At 35.9% G+C, this 13772-nt stretch overlaps 1 long non-coding RNA gene across 1 annotated transcript in view; it reads left to right on the top strand.

Moving 5' to 3' along the window:
• The window catches only part of LOC141375658 (uncharacterized), a 59653-nt gene extending 51998 nt beyond the window's left edge, over positions 1–7655 (top strand). The window contains exons 3-4 of the long non-coding RNA XR_012384449.1: positions 1665–1775; positions 5045–7655. This is a non-coding gene — a long non-coding RNA (uncharacterized lncRNA). The remainder of the gene's footprint in view (positions 1–1664; positions 1776–5044) is intronic.
• Positions 7656–13772: the final 6117 nt, after the last annotated feature.

Here is a 13772-nt window from a genome sequence, read left to right as displayed (position 1 = left end):
GAATCAAAACTTTTTAAAATCCTGAATCAATATTGGAGTTACTTTTGCTCGCTGAAGTAAGGATGACACCATGGCTGAAGTATTTCTTTTAGATAGGTAACTTAATGTTTTAAAACTTTTTTAAACTGATGTAGGCTAGATTGGGTTGTATTTTGAATGGGTTATATGCACAGAAGTGTTGTTCAGTCAATAAAATCTACCAGCGAACAATATATGTGACTATTTACAGTTTTATAACAGACCTTTTACAGCATTGATAATGTAGATTTTTATTTAGTTTAACAACAAAACATCAGTAAATAGTGCTTTTCCACCTAGCCTGCTTTACTGAGCTGAAGTTGGTTTTATATTGGCTCATTTTTAATCAATGACATTCCGTGACACGCTCTCTATATTGTTTACCACTACTCTGAATATTCGGTCTGAAATAGCATGTAAGTGTGGCTTAGTAATAAGTGCAATTCCTGCACACCGCCAGCCAACCACTAAGCTCACAGTAGTCAATTTAGGACAAAGTGCGTGAAGATTGAGACCAGCGATCCTTGCATGTGTGAAATATTGCATAATTGCATACGTTTTAGTTGCTAACTACACAACTGAAAACGTGTTAGACAAAAAATAGTTTTTTTGTTTGGAATTGTAGTATTATAAAGTACTGTAAAGATTTCTAACTGGCATAAGACATGATCTAGTGGGTTGTCTGCTGTCATCTTTAAGGTACGCGCGCGTTTGTGATTTCAGGAGGCAAGGCTTTGAATGGCAGGGTTGGGACTGTGTTTCAAAGATATTATACTAACCGATTAGCATTTTGGCAGATCACATACTACACCTTTGAGAATGGGTTAATGATGATGTGCCCCTCCAAATAAAGTCATGACATAATTATATATTTACGGCTCATGAATTCATAATGGTAAAATTAAGCATAAACTAATGTGCTAATTAATACATGAATTAACAAACACTCATGTACTAACAAGTAATATAAGTAGCCATTATTAACACTGTTGTAGTTAAAGTTTATGATTAGCGCATGCATTAACTCATTATTGATTTCTAAATAAAGTAATGTTTAGTTTACATATTAACACATCATTATTCATGTACTATTATTGTAAGGTGTTGCTGTATGGCTATACTTCAGACTGTCTTGGATATATTAATTCGTATGTAATTTATTTTTGTCATTTTAGCATTTTAGACCAGTTTTTCTATGTTTTACTGACTGGAGAGTGTTTTTTTTTTATTCTGTTGTACTTGTGAGAATAATAATAAAGATCTGATCTATCTATTTACAAAAATATATATATATATTTACAAAACATTTACTAACACACAATGCACATGTGCATAATTTTTGTGCATTAAAGAAATGTCTTAACAGGAAAACATACTAATTATATAAAACATTAATATATTTTTCTGAATTTATTATTATTATTTTTTTTGTGAATTTGTTCTTGCAGTGTTTGTTGTTAAACCACTGTATAAGGAACTCTTGTTACACTTACTGACATTCACGATGTTAAGAACTGAACCACATCGTCAGCTTTCCAGGAATGCTTCAATAATGAGGCACATATTGTAAATCCACTTCCACTGCATCAAACATTGTTTACTCTTAATATTTGATTTGCATCCCGCTGTTTCTCTCTGCTCTATAGACGTGGAGTGGAAATTTGATGCAAATGCGAGGAATCTTCAGACTCATTTGTTTGAAGCCTGCCTGTCCTGCATGCGTCTATTGTGCGGCTGAAGGGCTTTGATGTCATCAGGTAATTGCGGAGCTTCGGCTTTAGAGCATCTCTATGGTGACCAGAGCAGCTCTCAATGCTGCCTACAAGTGTCCAAATAGCTGCGTATTATATTTTATGAATAGGGCAGAAAAGGACGCAGCTTAAGCCACAGACATTTCTGAGCACCGCCAGGGGTCCCGCTAATAAAGAGCCGTGCACCTTGCGTTTTGAATGCCAATCCGACGGCAGTGGCCAGAGATGAAGCTCTTTGTGATGCTCATCTGAATTACATTTTAGCATTGTAAGCCTGCATGTGGACAATTTAAATAGATTAGCATTTCATTAAAGATAATCCGCTGCCAAAGTAAGTCAACATGATAGTGGAAGTTGTGATGTTCTGTTTCGTTTGTTCATTAGAATTAGAGAACTGGGTTTGTTAAATGTGCTTTAGGAATCCAAGGAACAGAATAAGACACAAATCTACAATAATTAATCAAATATTGCATCCTTAATATTCAACAGACATGTTTAAATAATTTTTGGGAACATTTTGTATAACTATAAAAATCATGAAAAAATCATGATTTTGATGAAGTATCTAAAAAAATATTTGTATGTGAACTTAGAGACGTTTTGTCTCATTTCTTTTTTTCTTAAATTGTTTATTTGTTATTTTAGTATACCTACTTTGCCTGCCTTTCCCTCTTGTATCATAAATTCAGTAGGGGTGTGAACCTACACTGGTCTCACGGTTCAGTTCGGTTACAATTTTCATGCCATTGGTATTTTGGTGCATGACGGTGCATTGATGATACTTTCCATACATAATTAGATTTTCTCTGCACAACACAAGAATTTGTTTTTATTAAAATCAATAAATAAATTAATATTTATATATTATTTGTTATACAATAGTCCTTTAATACAAGGAGTAAGGTATATAAACTTTACCTGTTCAAACAAAACACCAATACATGCACAGAAGACAACATAGGCATTTATCGGAAATAAACTAATATTTATAGTAAATATTATATTGCTTCCTTTTAGATCGTTGTCTTATACCTTATGATTCATCATTGTCTTCACTCGCTCAAAAGAACGGGCTTGGATTGGCTTAAGAAATGAAAGCTCTGTTCACCGATGAGTGATGCAGGAAGAACAGCTGTGGTTACAGTCTATATGCGCATAATGCGTGGTTACCACAGGTAATACATAATAGACAGAGTGGAGACACAGTGGCCGGCAGCTAGCTCTCTGCAAATCTTACATGGTCACCCACTGAAGCTAAGCAGGGCTGCGCCCGGTCAGTATCTGGATGGGAGACCACATGGGAAAGCTAGGTTGCTGCCGGAAGTGGTGTTACTGAGGCCAGCAGGGGGCGCCCAACCTGCGGTCTGTGTGGGTCCTAATGCCCCAGTATAGTGACGGGGACACTATACTGCTCAGTGAGCGCCGTCTTTCGGATGAGACGTTAAACCGAGGTCCCGGTCGTTAAAAATCCCAGGATGTCCTTCAAAGAAGAGTAGGGGTTTAACCCCGGCATCCTAGCCAAATCTGCCCACTGGCCTCTTTCCATCATGGCCTCCTAACCATCCCCATATTCCAATTGGCTTCATCTCTGTCTCCTCTCCCCCAATCAGCTGGTGTGTGGTGTGCGGTCTGGTGCAAAATGGCTGCCGTCGCGTCATCCAGGTGGATGCTGCACACTGGTGGTGGATGAGGAGATTCCCCCCCATTGTGTAAAGCGCTTTGAGTGCCCAGAAAAGCTCTATATAAATGTAAGGAATTAATTAATTAGAATACTCGCAACTCAGGCACGCTCGTGTCTGAATCCACAAGTATCACTTTAACAGCCAAGAGGAGAGGAAAAGTCACCTCACAAACAGGCCAGAGCAGCGGGTCAGATGTCCAAAGTGTGTGTGAGAGACAAAGGCAGAGATGAAATAGCGGCTCGTGTGCTGTGCCTTCTTCAGTGTTAATGAAAGACTGTCCAGCAAACTTACAAGCAGTTGAATTGTGAATAATTATCTACCTTTTAAGTATTAGGAGCATTTTATTCACTTGCCCTTGCCTCCTTCACCTTTGTATTCTACTGCAACATTGCGCATAGGAGATAACCCACGTCAGTATGTAATAATCGGTTATGATCCATTACTGAGCCAACATCAAATTGTCCCCATCTGCATCGTGGTGCAATGAAAAACTATTAATTTTGACACCCCTAAAATTCTGAATAAAATATCATGAAATTCATAATAATTAATTGGAAAAAAAACATTTGTGTGTGTGTGTTTAGTGTGTTAACATCTGCATGTAACTTTTATGGTCTATATCAATGGTTCTCTAACTGTGGTACGTGTACCACTAGTGGTACGCAGGCTTCCTTCTAGTGGTATGCAGAGGAATAAAATATGTCATGTACATGCTACACACATTTCAAAATTTATTAGAATTGATGTATATAATAAGTCATTTGACATATAGCTTATATTTCTGAGGTAATCTGCCACGTTTTTTAACTGTGCAGAGTTGTAGCTGCTTTACTGGGCCCACTACGCTACTGTATTTCAATACTGCTCATTTTAGTGGTACTTGGAGGGACAATTCATTTTTCTGAGTTGGTACTTGATGAAAAAAGTTTTAGAACCACTGGTCTATATTATTTGTAATTGTAAGTTATAAACATTTTTTTTTTATCAGTCCCTTTATTCTGGTCAACTCTGTTACATTGGTTATATAAAGGTAAATCAATCTGTACTGATATAAAAAGCATGTAACATGCTCCAAGTGATGTCACTTCCTCTGGTGGGAAACTCTGTATGGCACTGAGATATGTCATTTTTCTTTTTTCAATAATTTGCTAAAATGTTTAGGATACAATTTTAGATTAACACTTTAAAGTTGTAATAGTTAGTGTTATTTAATGCATTCACTAAACATGAACAATACAATTATTACAATCTTTGTTCATGTTAGTTAATGGAAATAAAGTCATTCATAATTAACAGTGCATCAACTATTGTTGAATTTAATAATTAATTAAAATAATTTATTAATTTAATAATTAATAATTAATTGTATGAATTTTAATAAGGCATTAATTGTCACAGTCACTCGAGGACAAGGAAGGTTATCTCTTTTCATCAATTTATTCAAACAAGCAGTGGATTAATAAACAGGAAAAACAGCTATGTGATAGTCTTGCAGATGAGCAGATGGAATGTTGTTCACAATGTAAACAAAGAGCTTCAGTCAAGCATAGAGCATAAAGTCACTTCCCTTAATGATAGCTTGTTAATCCACAGGTTAGGGAGAAACGCCCACAAGGAAAAGTTCACTGGAGAGAAGAAAGAAGACGTCCACAGAAGATGTCAAGTCAGGGAGAAGGTAAGGTGAACCATCTGACATTGATTCCACCCATTGACGGACTGGAATCGCTGTGGTTATATAGGGAACCGGTGATTGCTGGTGCAGGTGTGTCCTGTTAGTACTCAGGTGAATGTGCTCGGGCATGATGTGAGGTGGCAGGAGATGGGGAGGGATGATTGGTGCTGAGGGAACATGATGGTGAGAGAGAATGGTAAATGGAGCAGTAGGAACGAGCCAGGAATGTGACATTAGTAAATGTTGAACTATGATTAATAACTGCTCTACTAGTGTTGTTCATTATTATTTCATGTTAGTAAATACATTATGAACCCTATATTGTAAAGTGTGACCGATTAATTACTTTTGAACATTTATTATTAATAATTAATTGTTATTATCAACTCGGTTAATGGTTTAAAAAGTGTATCATAAACATCATAAAGTGTATCATAAAGTGTATCATATGAATAAACAATTAATTTGTTGTTTGTCATTCCAATTTAAGGAAAATTAATGAAAAATGCTTGAAATGTACCCACATTTCTGGAATGAGTCAGTGTCTTATCTCATTCAAGGGTGTATTGTTATGTTTTGGCTGGTGAACGTTTTATGGTTTGTAGCTGTTTTCTGAAGAAAGGAAAAATAAAATAAAATCAGCTAAAGCAGTTCCAGGCAGATGTTGACTGCTATACAGTTCCACATCACCATGCTGAATTATTACAGTCATTTCAGTCTACAACAGTGAAAAAATCAAGTCAAAACAAAACAAATGCATAAGAAGCTAGTCCCCCACAAAGGAGCAGTTTGAAGACAAAACCTCACAATTGCCGTACAACAACTTAGCCGTGTCTTTAGGTGTGTGGTGCTGTAGAATAACTGAGTTTGGTCAATCGAATTAGTAGAAAATAATGTATGCCAAAATGTGTAATGCATCATGACCAAATCACTGCCTTTGATTTTTTGTAAGTAATAATTTCATTCTCTAGATATGCCTTTCTTTAGCTCAGACAGTAGGACATGGTACTAGGAAACACCAAGGTTTTGTATTCAATACTCAGATAAAATCAAAAACTTATCAAATGTGTACTATGTGTGTTGCTTTGGATAAAAGCATCTGCCACATGTAAAAGAAAATGCTGGATTTTCAATCCACACTGTAAAAAGTAAGTATTAACTTTACTTAATGCTGGGTTGTTTCAATCCACACTGCAACACGTAATTATTAACTTTACTCGAAAAAGGGAAGTAAACCCATTACTTAAAGTTTAAAAAGCCATTGTAGCTTGGAAGGTTTAAGGTCATTTAAATTGATTTTAGAATTATTTATGCACAGTTCATTTACACTGCAAAAAGTCATTATTCAAAAAAAGTGGTAACACTTTATAATAACTACACACTAGGAATAATTTATTAAGCATTAGCAAATAGTGAATTCATTATCTGTTAAGCATTAACTTTACATTAATACTGTAAACATTAATAAGCAGTTTATAATTGCAGCTATACATGCTCTATTCTTGACTTACAACCACATGTATATTGTGCTTAATAATTGTACTTTCATGCTTAGTTAATGATTTATTTTTCATTACTAAATGAAGAATTGCATTAATTACAAACCATTTATTTAAGCATAGTTGGTGTTTTTTTTTTTTAAAGATTATTCAGAATGAGTTAGTAAATGATTGATAAACTACTGAAATCAACATTTGTAGTTCTTAATATTCAGGCATATACTAATAGTTAACTATTAGTATATGTCTGTAAATTATATTTTATAAGGGATTTATAAAGCATAAATAGTCCTCACTTTAGGTTAGGTCACAAAACGGCATGAAGTTAAGTTAATAAAGCGTTTGTTAACATACATAGTAACCATTAATATATGCCTGAATAATAAGATGTATGAATCTTGATTTCAAGTTTATTAATCATTTACTTACTCATTCTGAATGATGTTAAACACCTCTAAATACTCTTAAATACAAATGGTTTGTAAATAATGCAATACTTAATTTAGTAATGAAAAATAAATGATTAACAAAGTATGAAAGTACAATTATTAAGCACATTATACAAGTGGTTGTAAGTCAAGAATGCAGCATTTGTAGCTGCAGTTATAAACTGCTTACTAACATTTATTAATGTAGAGTTAATGCTTAACAAATAATGAATTCACTAGATGCTAATGATTAATAAATGGTTCAGAGTGTGTAGTTATTATAAAGTGTTACCAAAAAGTGGAGTAAACCCATTGCCTTACATATTAAGAGTTTTTTTTTTTAATTAATAAAATGTAAGTATTTCTGTTGTAACTTAGAACTGTTTAGTTCCTTTAACTTATTTTTTTATTTAATTATGCACAGTTTATTTACTTAATTTGAAGGCAAACAGTTAACTCATTACTTTTTACGGTGTACTTAAAAAATAAGGCATTGGGTTTACTCACTTTAAGGAAAGTGGATAAATTGTTTGAAAAGCAACAGGTTTACTCACTTATTTTATATAAAGTCAACTAATAACGTTAAAGGGTTGGCCTACAATTTTAATAAAAAAAAAAACGAATTCTGCAGTTGTTGTTTTTTTTCATACTTTCCATATCAGTTTGTCCATACGGAAATAATCTAGAACATAGGCTATTGTATTTTATAAACAAATGCAATGTATTTGTTTATATTTGATTTATTATGTTAAGGAAAACATTGTTAAAAAGATGCCTTTTTTTTATATGAGCCACACTAAAAATGACTAATTGTTGTTTTATAGTTTTGGGCAAATACAATTTCTATTACAAAGTATTATGATTAAATGTGACAAAATGCTTGTGAAGTGGGACCATGCCATGATTATTCATCAGCTATGTCACCATATTTCCCATCTTTTAATTCTCAGATTCAAACCAGCGGCACTCAGTGAAAGCTGACTGAATGTGCTGCAGGCCAGTGGCAGTGAGACCTTCAGCGAGATCTTAACTAGCTCGGTCAGATGTGTGAAAGAAAGCTAATGGAATTACTTATTTAATGGAGCCATTATTGTAGAGCAGTAGAACCATGCTCCAGCAGCTCCACATTGATTAACACCTTGAAGAGAAAGTAAAGAAAATCACTGTCACTGTCAAGCACAATTCACCTGTAATGGTATGAATATTCATACTGCAGGCAAAAACACCGTTTTTTATGTTCCTGTAAAAAAACATTTTTATCTTCATTCATTCATTCATTCATTCATTCATTCATTCATTCATTCATTCATTCATTCATTCATTCATTCATTTTCTTTTTGTCTTAATCCCTTTATTAATCTGGGGTCGCCACAGCGGAATGAACCACTATCTTATCCAGCATATGTTTTATGAAGAGGATGCCCTTTCAGTCGTAACTCATCACTGGGAAACATCCATTCACACTCGTACACTATGGACAATTTTAGCATACCCAATTCACCTGTACCACATGTCTTTGGACTGAGGGGGGAAACCGGAGCACCCGGAGGAAACCCACGCAAACACAGGGAGGAAATAAAAACACAGAAATGCCAACCGACTCAGCTGAGACTCGAACTGGTGACCTTCTTGCTGTGAGGCGAATTTTAAATTTTTTTTTATTGTAAAGAATTTTATTATTATTTTTTTTATCGTAAAGACATTAAAAGTACACCCTTACATTTTTTGGTGTTGTTGCATTTTATCAAATGACATCTGTGGATTTAACAGTCAAACAGAGTTAATGGTGATGTCTATCATTACTTTTTTAAATCATATTTGTCTGTAATGTCTTGCTCTAAGACACTGTGTAGGAAAAGTAACCACTGTATACTCTGTCAGTTTTTATATTTTTGGCTTTCTTGTAAGGTATTCATCTTTTAAGTCTGATAAAGAAAACATAAAAAAAACACTTTAGTGTTTTTTTCATTTTTATTTCATTTTCTTTCGGCTTAATCTCTTTATTCATCGGGGGTTGCCACAGAATTAACCAACTTATCCAACGTATGTTTTACACAGCGGATGCCCATCCAGTTGCAACCTTGTACTATGAAAACCCATAACTTTTAAGCATTTACCTTTGATAATCGCTTCGATTATCTTTTCTCTAAATATTTTATTTTAATTTTAATATTTTATTTTATTTTTTTCCTTTAAACCACAAATCTCTGCTTTTGCATCTCTTACATACACCATACTTCATAGATGTATTTATATCTATACTCTGAAGGTGTCTGAGGGATGTGTTTATGTATGCTTGATTGATTACAGAAAACATTTTACTCTTAAAACAATGTACCATGTTTTTGCTGTTCACATTATTTTTTAATTACATGTGATATGAAAGATAAAACGAGATTCTGAAACTTCCTCCCTGAAAAACCTTTGACCTGGATGTGATATTTCAAAAAACAAACAAGAATTGCTTTACATCGAACGTGACGGTTCTCAATTTTTTTGTTGTTGTTGTTAGGAATGTATGCAAATTAGCTTATGCTATATAAAAGATCATAACATTTAAAAAAAGCCTGTAATTCACACAAACATAAACACAAAAATGTGTTGCCCTTCTTAATGTAGTCAATCAACAGGGGAAGTACAGTTACAATGTTTTTTTGTTTTTTTTTACCCTATATTCATCTGCAATGTCTTGCCTTCAGATAATAATATAGAGCTTATAGTATCTCATTGTGAAGTAAACATGATCTCTGCGGGTCCTGGAGTCAGCAAGCGGGAATGAGGCACACATGACTTGAGTGACGTTTGTGTCTGATGACTGTGTATCTGAAGAGGTGACTCATGACCAATCACACAATGACATTATTCTGCCCCTCGGCTCGTCTCTATAGAGATGCAAAGAAGACGTAAAGCTGCTATTTTTTGCTATTGCTAATTTTTCTCTTGCTCGGTTCATTTCATCTAAAGCACCGTGCAAAAGAAACAGAGAGAGAGCAACAAGGAAAATTTACATTTGACTAACGATAGCATTCAAATGTAAAAACGTCTTTCAGACTGTCACATTGCTCAGTCTGTGTGCAGTTTTTTTCATTAATAGGACTTTAATCAAACATATAATCTCTGCCATGTGATAACATCAACATTGTGCATGGATATAGAGCAAAAATAACTATACTATACTCAACTTAAAAGAAAAAAATGTCTAAGTAAAAAGAACGAATATCATTTCCTAAAAATGTTCATTCATTCATTCATTCATTCATTTTTTTTTCGGCTTAGCCTCGATTTCAGAGGTCCCTACAGTGGAATGAACTGCCAACTATTCCGTCAAATATTTTTGCCAGCGGGTGCCCTTCCAGCCTCAACCCAGTATTGTAAAACACCATACATACTCATGCACATACACACTCATTACACTCTGGTCAATTTTGTTAACCTAATTTACCTTTAATGCATGTCTTTGGACTGTAAGGGAAACTGGGGCACCTGGAGGAAACCCACACGAACATTGGATGAACATGCAAAATTCACACAGAAATCCCAGACAGGACTTGAACCAGTGACCTTCTTGCAGTGAGGCCACAGTGCTAACCACTGAACCACCGTGTCACCCTTCCTAAATGTTCTTGTGTAAAAGAATGAAATGTTTTATGTTTGAAACCATCACTGAAATGTGAGCTCAAGTTACTGAGGTAATAATTCACTAAATAAAGTAAATTCATCTTTAGCTTAAGGCTTTTGCTTTAAACAACCTAAAAAACAAGTCTCTTATCATTATTTAATGTAGATTTACTGTGAAAATAAATCCTTACTGAATTATCATCAGATAAATCTGAAAGTCCAACTAGGAGAAGTCAATGCTTTGCATATTTATGAATTTTTTCAAATAACTGAGAGGGGTCTGGATCTAGACCTGGTGCAGTGTAATCTCAGCTGCATCCAATGCTTTTTAATAAGCTTACCTAACCCTGCCCCTAACTGCAGTGACGTCACTAGCTCCATTGAGTGCATTGTATCTGACCTTCGTGGGAAAGTGTCCCTTGTGGCGTTCTGTGGAGGGTGCTCAGGGTGTATGGGGTCAGAAGCGATCTGTTAAGGACCGTCTCGTTCCTGTATGAACAGAGTAGGAGTCAGGTTTGAATTGCCAGCAATAAGTCAGATTTGTTTCCCATGCATGTTGGACTCCAGCGGGGCTGCCCCTTGTCACCAATTCTATTCATAATTTTTATGAACAGAATTTCAAGATGCAGCCTTGTGCTGAAGGGGGTCCAGTTGGGGGACCACAGGATTTCATCTCTGTTATTCGCAAACGATGTTGATCTATTGGCTTATTCAAACATGGACCTTCAGCATGCACTGGGGCGGTTTGCTGCTGAGTGTGACACGGCTGGGATGAGAATCAACACGTCAACAAGTCCAAAAAAGTGGTTTGACATCTCCATGTTGGAGTAAAGTCCTTACCCCAGGTGAAGGAGTTTAAGGCCTGTTTAAACAGATCGACCACTTTTGGCGCTTATATACAATCATAAAGCCCTCGTGCTGCAGGAATGAGGAGGTTTGCTGAAGGTGCGCAGCTGTAGTGCAGTGAGGAGTTTGCGTCTTTAATAAACTAAGACAGTTTGCATTCATTGAACAGTAAGAATGATTAATAAATCCATATGAAACAGTCCCTTAAAGTCACGTCTCGCTTTCAGTTTCGGGCTTTGGCGCGTTTTGCAAAGCCCAAGTGAACCGCGCTCAGGCCCACCTCTTCCAACTGGGCCAGGGCCGGTCAAGTGAACCATGCCTGAGCCCAATTCAGCGCACTTACACTTCTCAAACGATCCGGGAAACGGGCCTGAGCACGGTTCGGATAGCATAGAGTAGGCCCTAAGTATATCGGGATTTTGTTTTCGAATGAGGGAAGGATGGAATGTGAGATTGACAGGCGGATTGGTGCAGCAGCAGTAATGCGGTTGATGTACTGGTCCATTGTGGTAAAGAAGGAGCTGAGCCAAAAGGCAAAAGTCTCAATTTACTGGTCAATCTACGTCCCTACTCTAACCTATGGTCATGAGCTTTGGGTCATGACTTAAAGGACAAGACCTCAGATACAAGCAGCCGAAATAAGTTTCCTTCAGAGAGTGGGAGGGCGCACTCTTATGGATAGGGTGAGGAGCTCTGACACCCGGGAGAAGCTCTGAGTAGAGCCACTAGTCCTCCACATCGGGAGAAATCAGCTGAGGTGGCTCGGGCATCTGTTTTGGAACCGCCAAAGTCTTCTGCTATATCCTTCCTACAATATATGTAAGATTTTGTATTTATGTTTTTTTTTTTTTTTTTATGACAACAGTATCTTCAGTAGAAAAGATATCCAAATATGTCACTTTAAAGAATATGTTTAAAATGTTTCAATATGCCATCGTAAAGAAATTGTTGTTTTAGAAACTAATGAAGACAGAAGCCAAAGATTCATTCAAAGGTTTAGGGGCAGTAAAATAGTCCACGGTGTCCCCAAGAGACTTTGTAAACTTTAAAATAAAACCTTACCAGCTTCATGATCAATTTGATATATAACTAAAAAAATGCTAAATTTGTAAATAAAGTGATTAACTGAAATGGTAGATGGTTTTCAACCAATTTAGCCTGAGCTACACATTAGTTAAGCATTCAATTGAGCTGCTGATAATGTACTGAACTTAGTTGCCCTTTTAATATTTACCTTTCCCAAGGTCATTCCATTTAATCCAGAAATCCATCAACTTTATCACAACTTATCAAACACATGCAGGTTACTTTAATAATTCCAATATGCTTTTAACAATCTGTTCCTTAGGGGAAAGATCAATCAGTGCTTGGGTAAATGCAAGGAAATGATGATTCATTTTTTTTAATGTTGCAAACATGCAGCTTAATATTTTCCTATTGCTCCAAAGCAAAGGTCAGCTGAGTATGTTAAAAGACTAAATCTAAAGAGCGTCTCCAGATGGAGACTTTCCTCCGAGGATGAGAGGGAGTTCAAAATGTACTTTTCACTTGTCACTTGGCCTCACAAATAGTTATATCAAGGACAAAGTGACCTTGTGAACGTCCCTCATGGCTATTTCAATTTACTCCAGGGCACGAGGGGGAGGAATACATATTGTGCCTTTCCCCTATAGTTTCCAATCAAGCCAAAGTTAGTGGCTGGCCATTTATAACAGTGACACAAGGGCATGACCACTGTCATCAGCGCTAGCCGTATGTTTCAAAAACTGTCACAAGTTAAAATGTGTAAAATTACTTCATGGACCTTTTAGCTGTGAGTCAGCAAAATTTCAACCTTACAGGAGACATTACCATGAATGTTCATTCATGAATTCAATTGTCCAGTGCTTTTAGCTTTAAAGAACGTCTTTGTCACATGACGTGTGAACGAATGTAGAGGCAAATTATAAACATTATGTGGAATATTTTTATTTTTTTCTTCTCTGACATTTATGTTTTGCCAGGGTTCAGTGTGGGCAGAGCCTTAGGTTGTTATCTGAATAACATTTCTGCACCATTGCCTCTGCCATCACACTGTGCATGTGGCCACTGACTTGATGCTTTGAAAATGTCACTGAAGTGGAGGAGGATTATAAACTGGTTTTAAATATTCAAACGTCTGAAAACGCAGATGTTTGGGGTGAAACTCTGTGCTTTACATGTCCTCAATGTGTTGTCAGGAGCTACAGGTAATACTTTAGTTTTGCCTGTATATTTCT

Source organism: Danio rerio, chromosome 8, assembly GCF_049306965.1.
Source record: "Danio rerio strain Tuebingen ecotype United States chromosome 8, GRCz12tu, whole genome shotgun sequence".
NCBI classification, from domain to species: Eukaryota; Metazoa; Chordata; class Actinopteri; order Cypriniformes; family Danionidae; genus Danio; species Danio rerio.
Note: the sequence above shows the minus strand (reverse complement) of the source record. Positions and strands in the feature narration are given on the sequence as shown.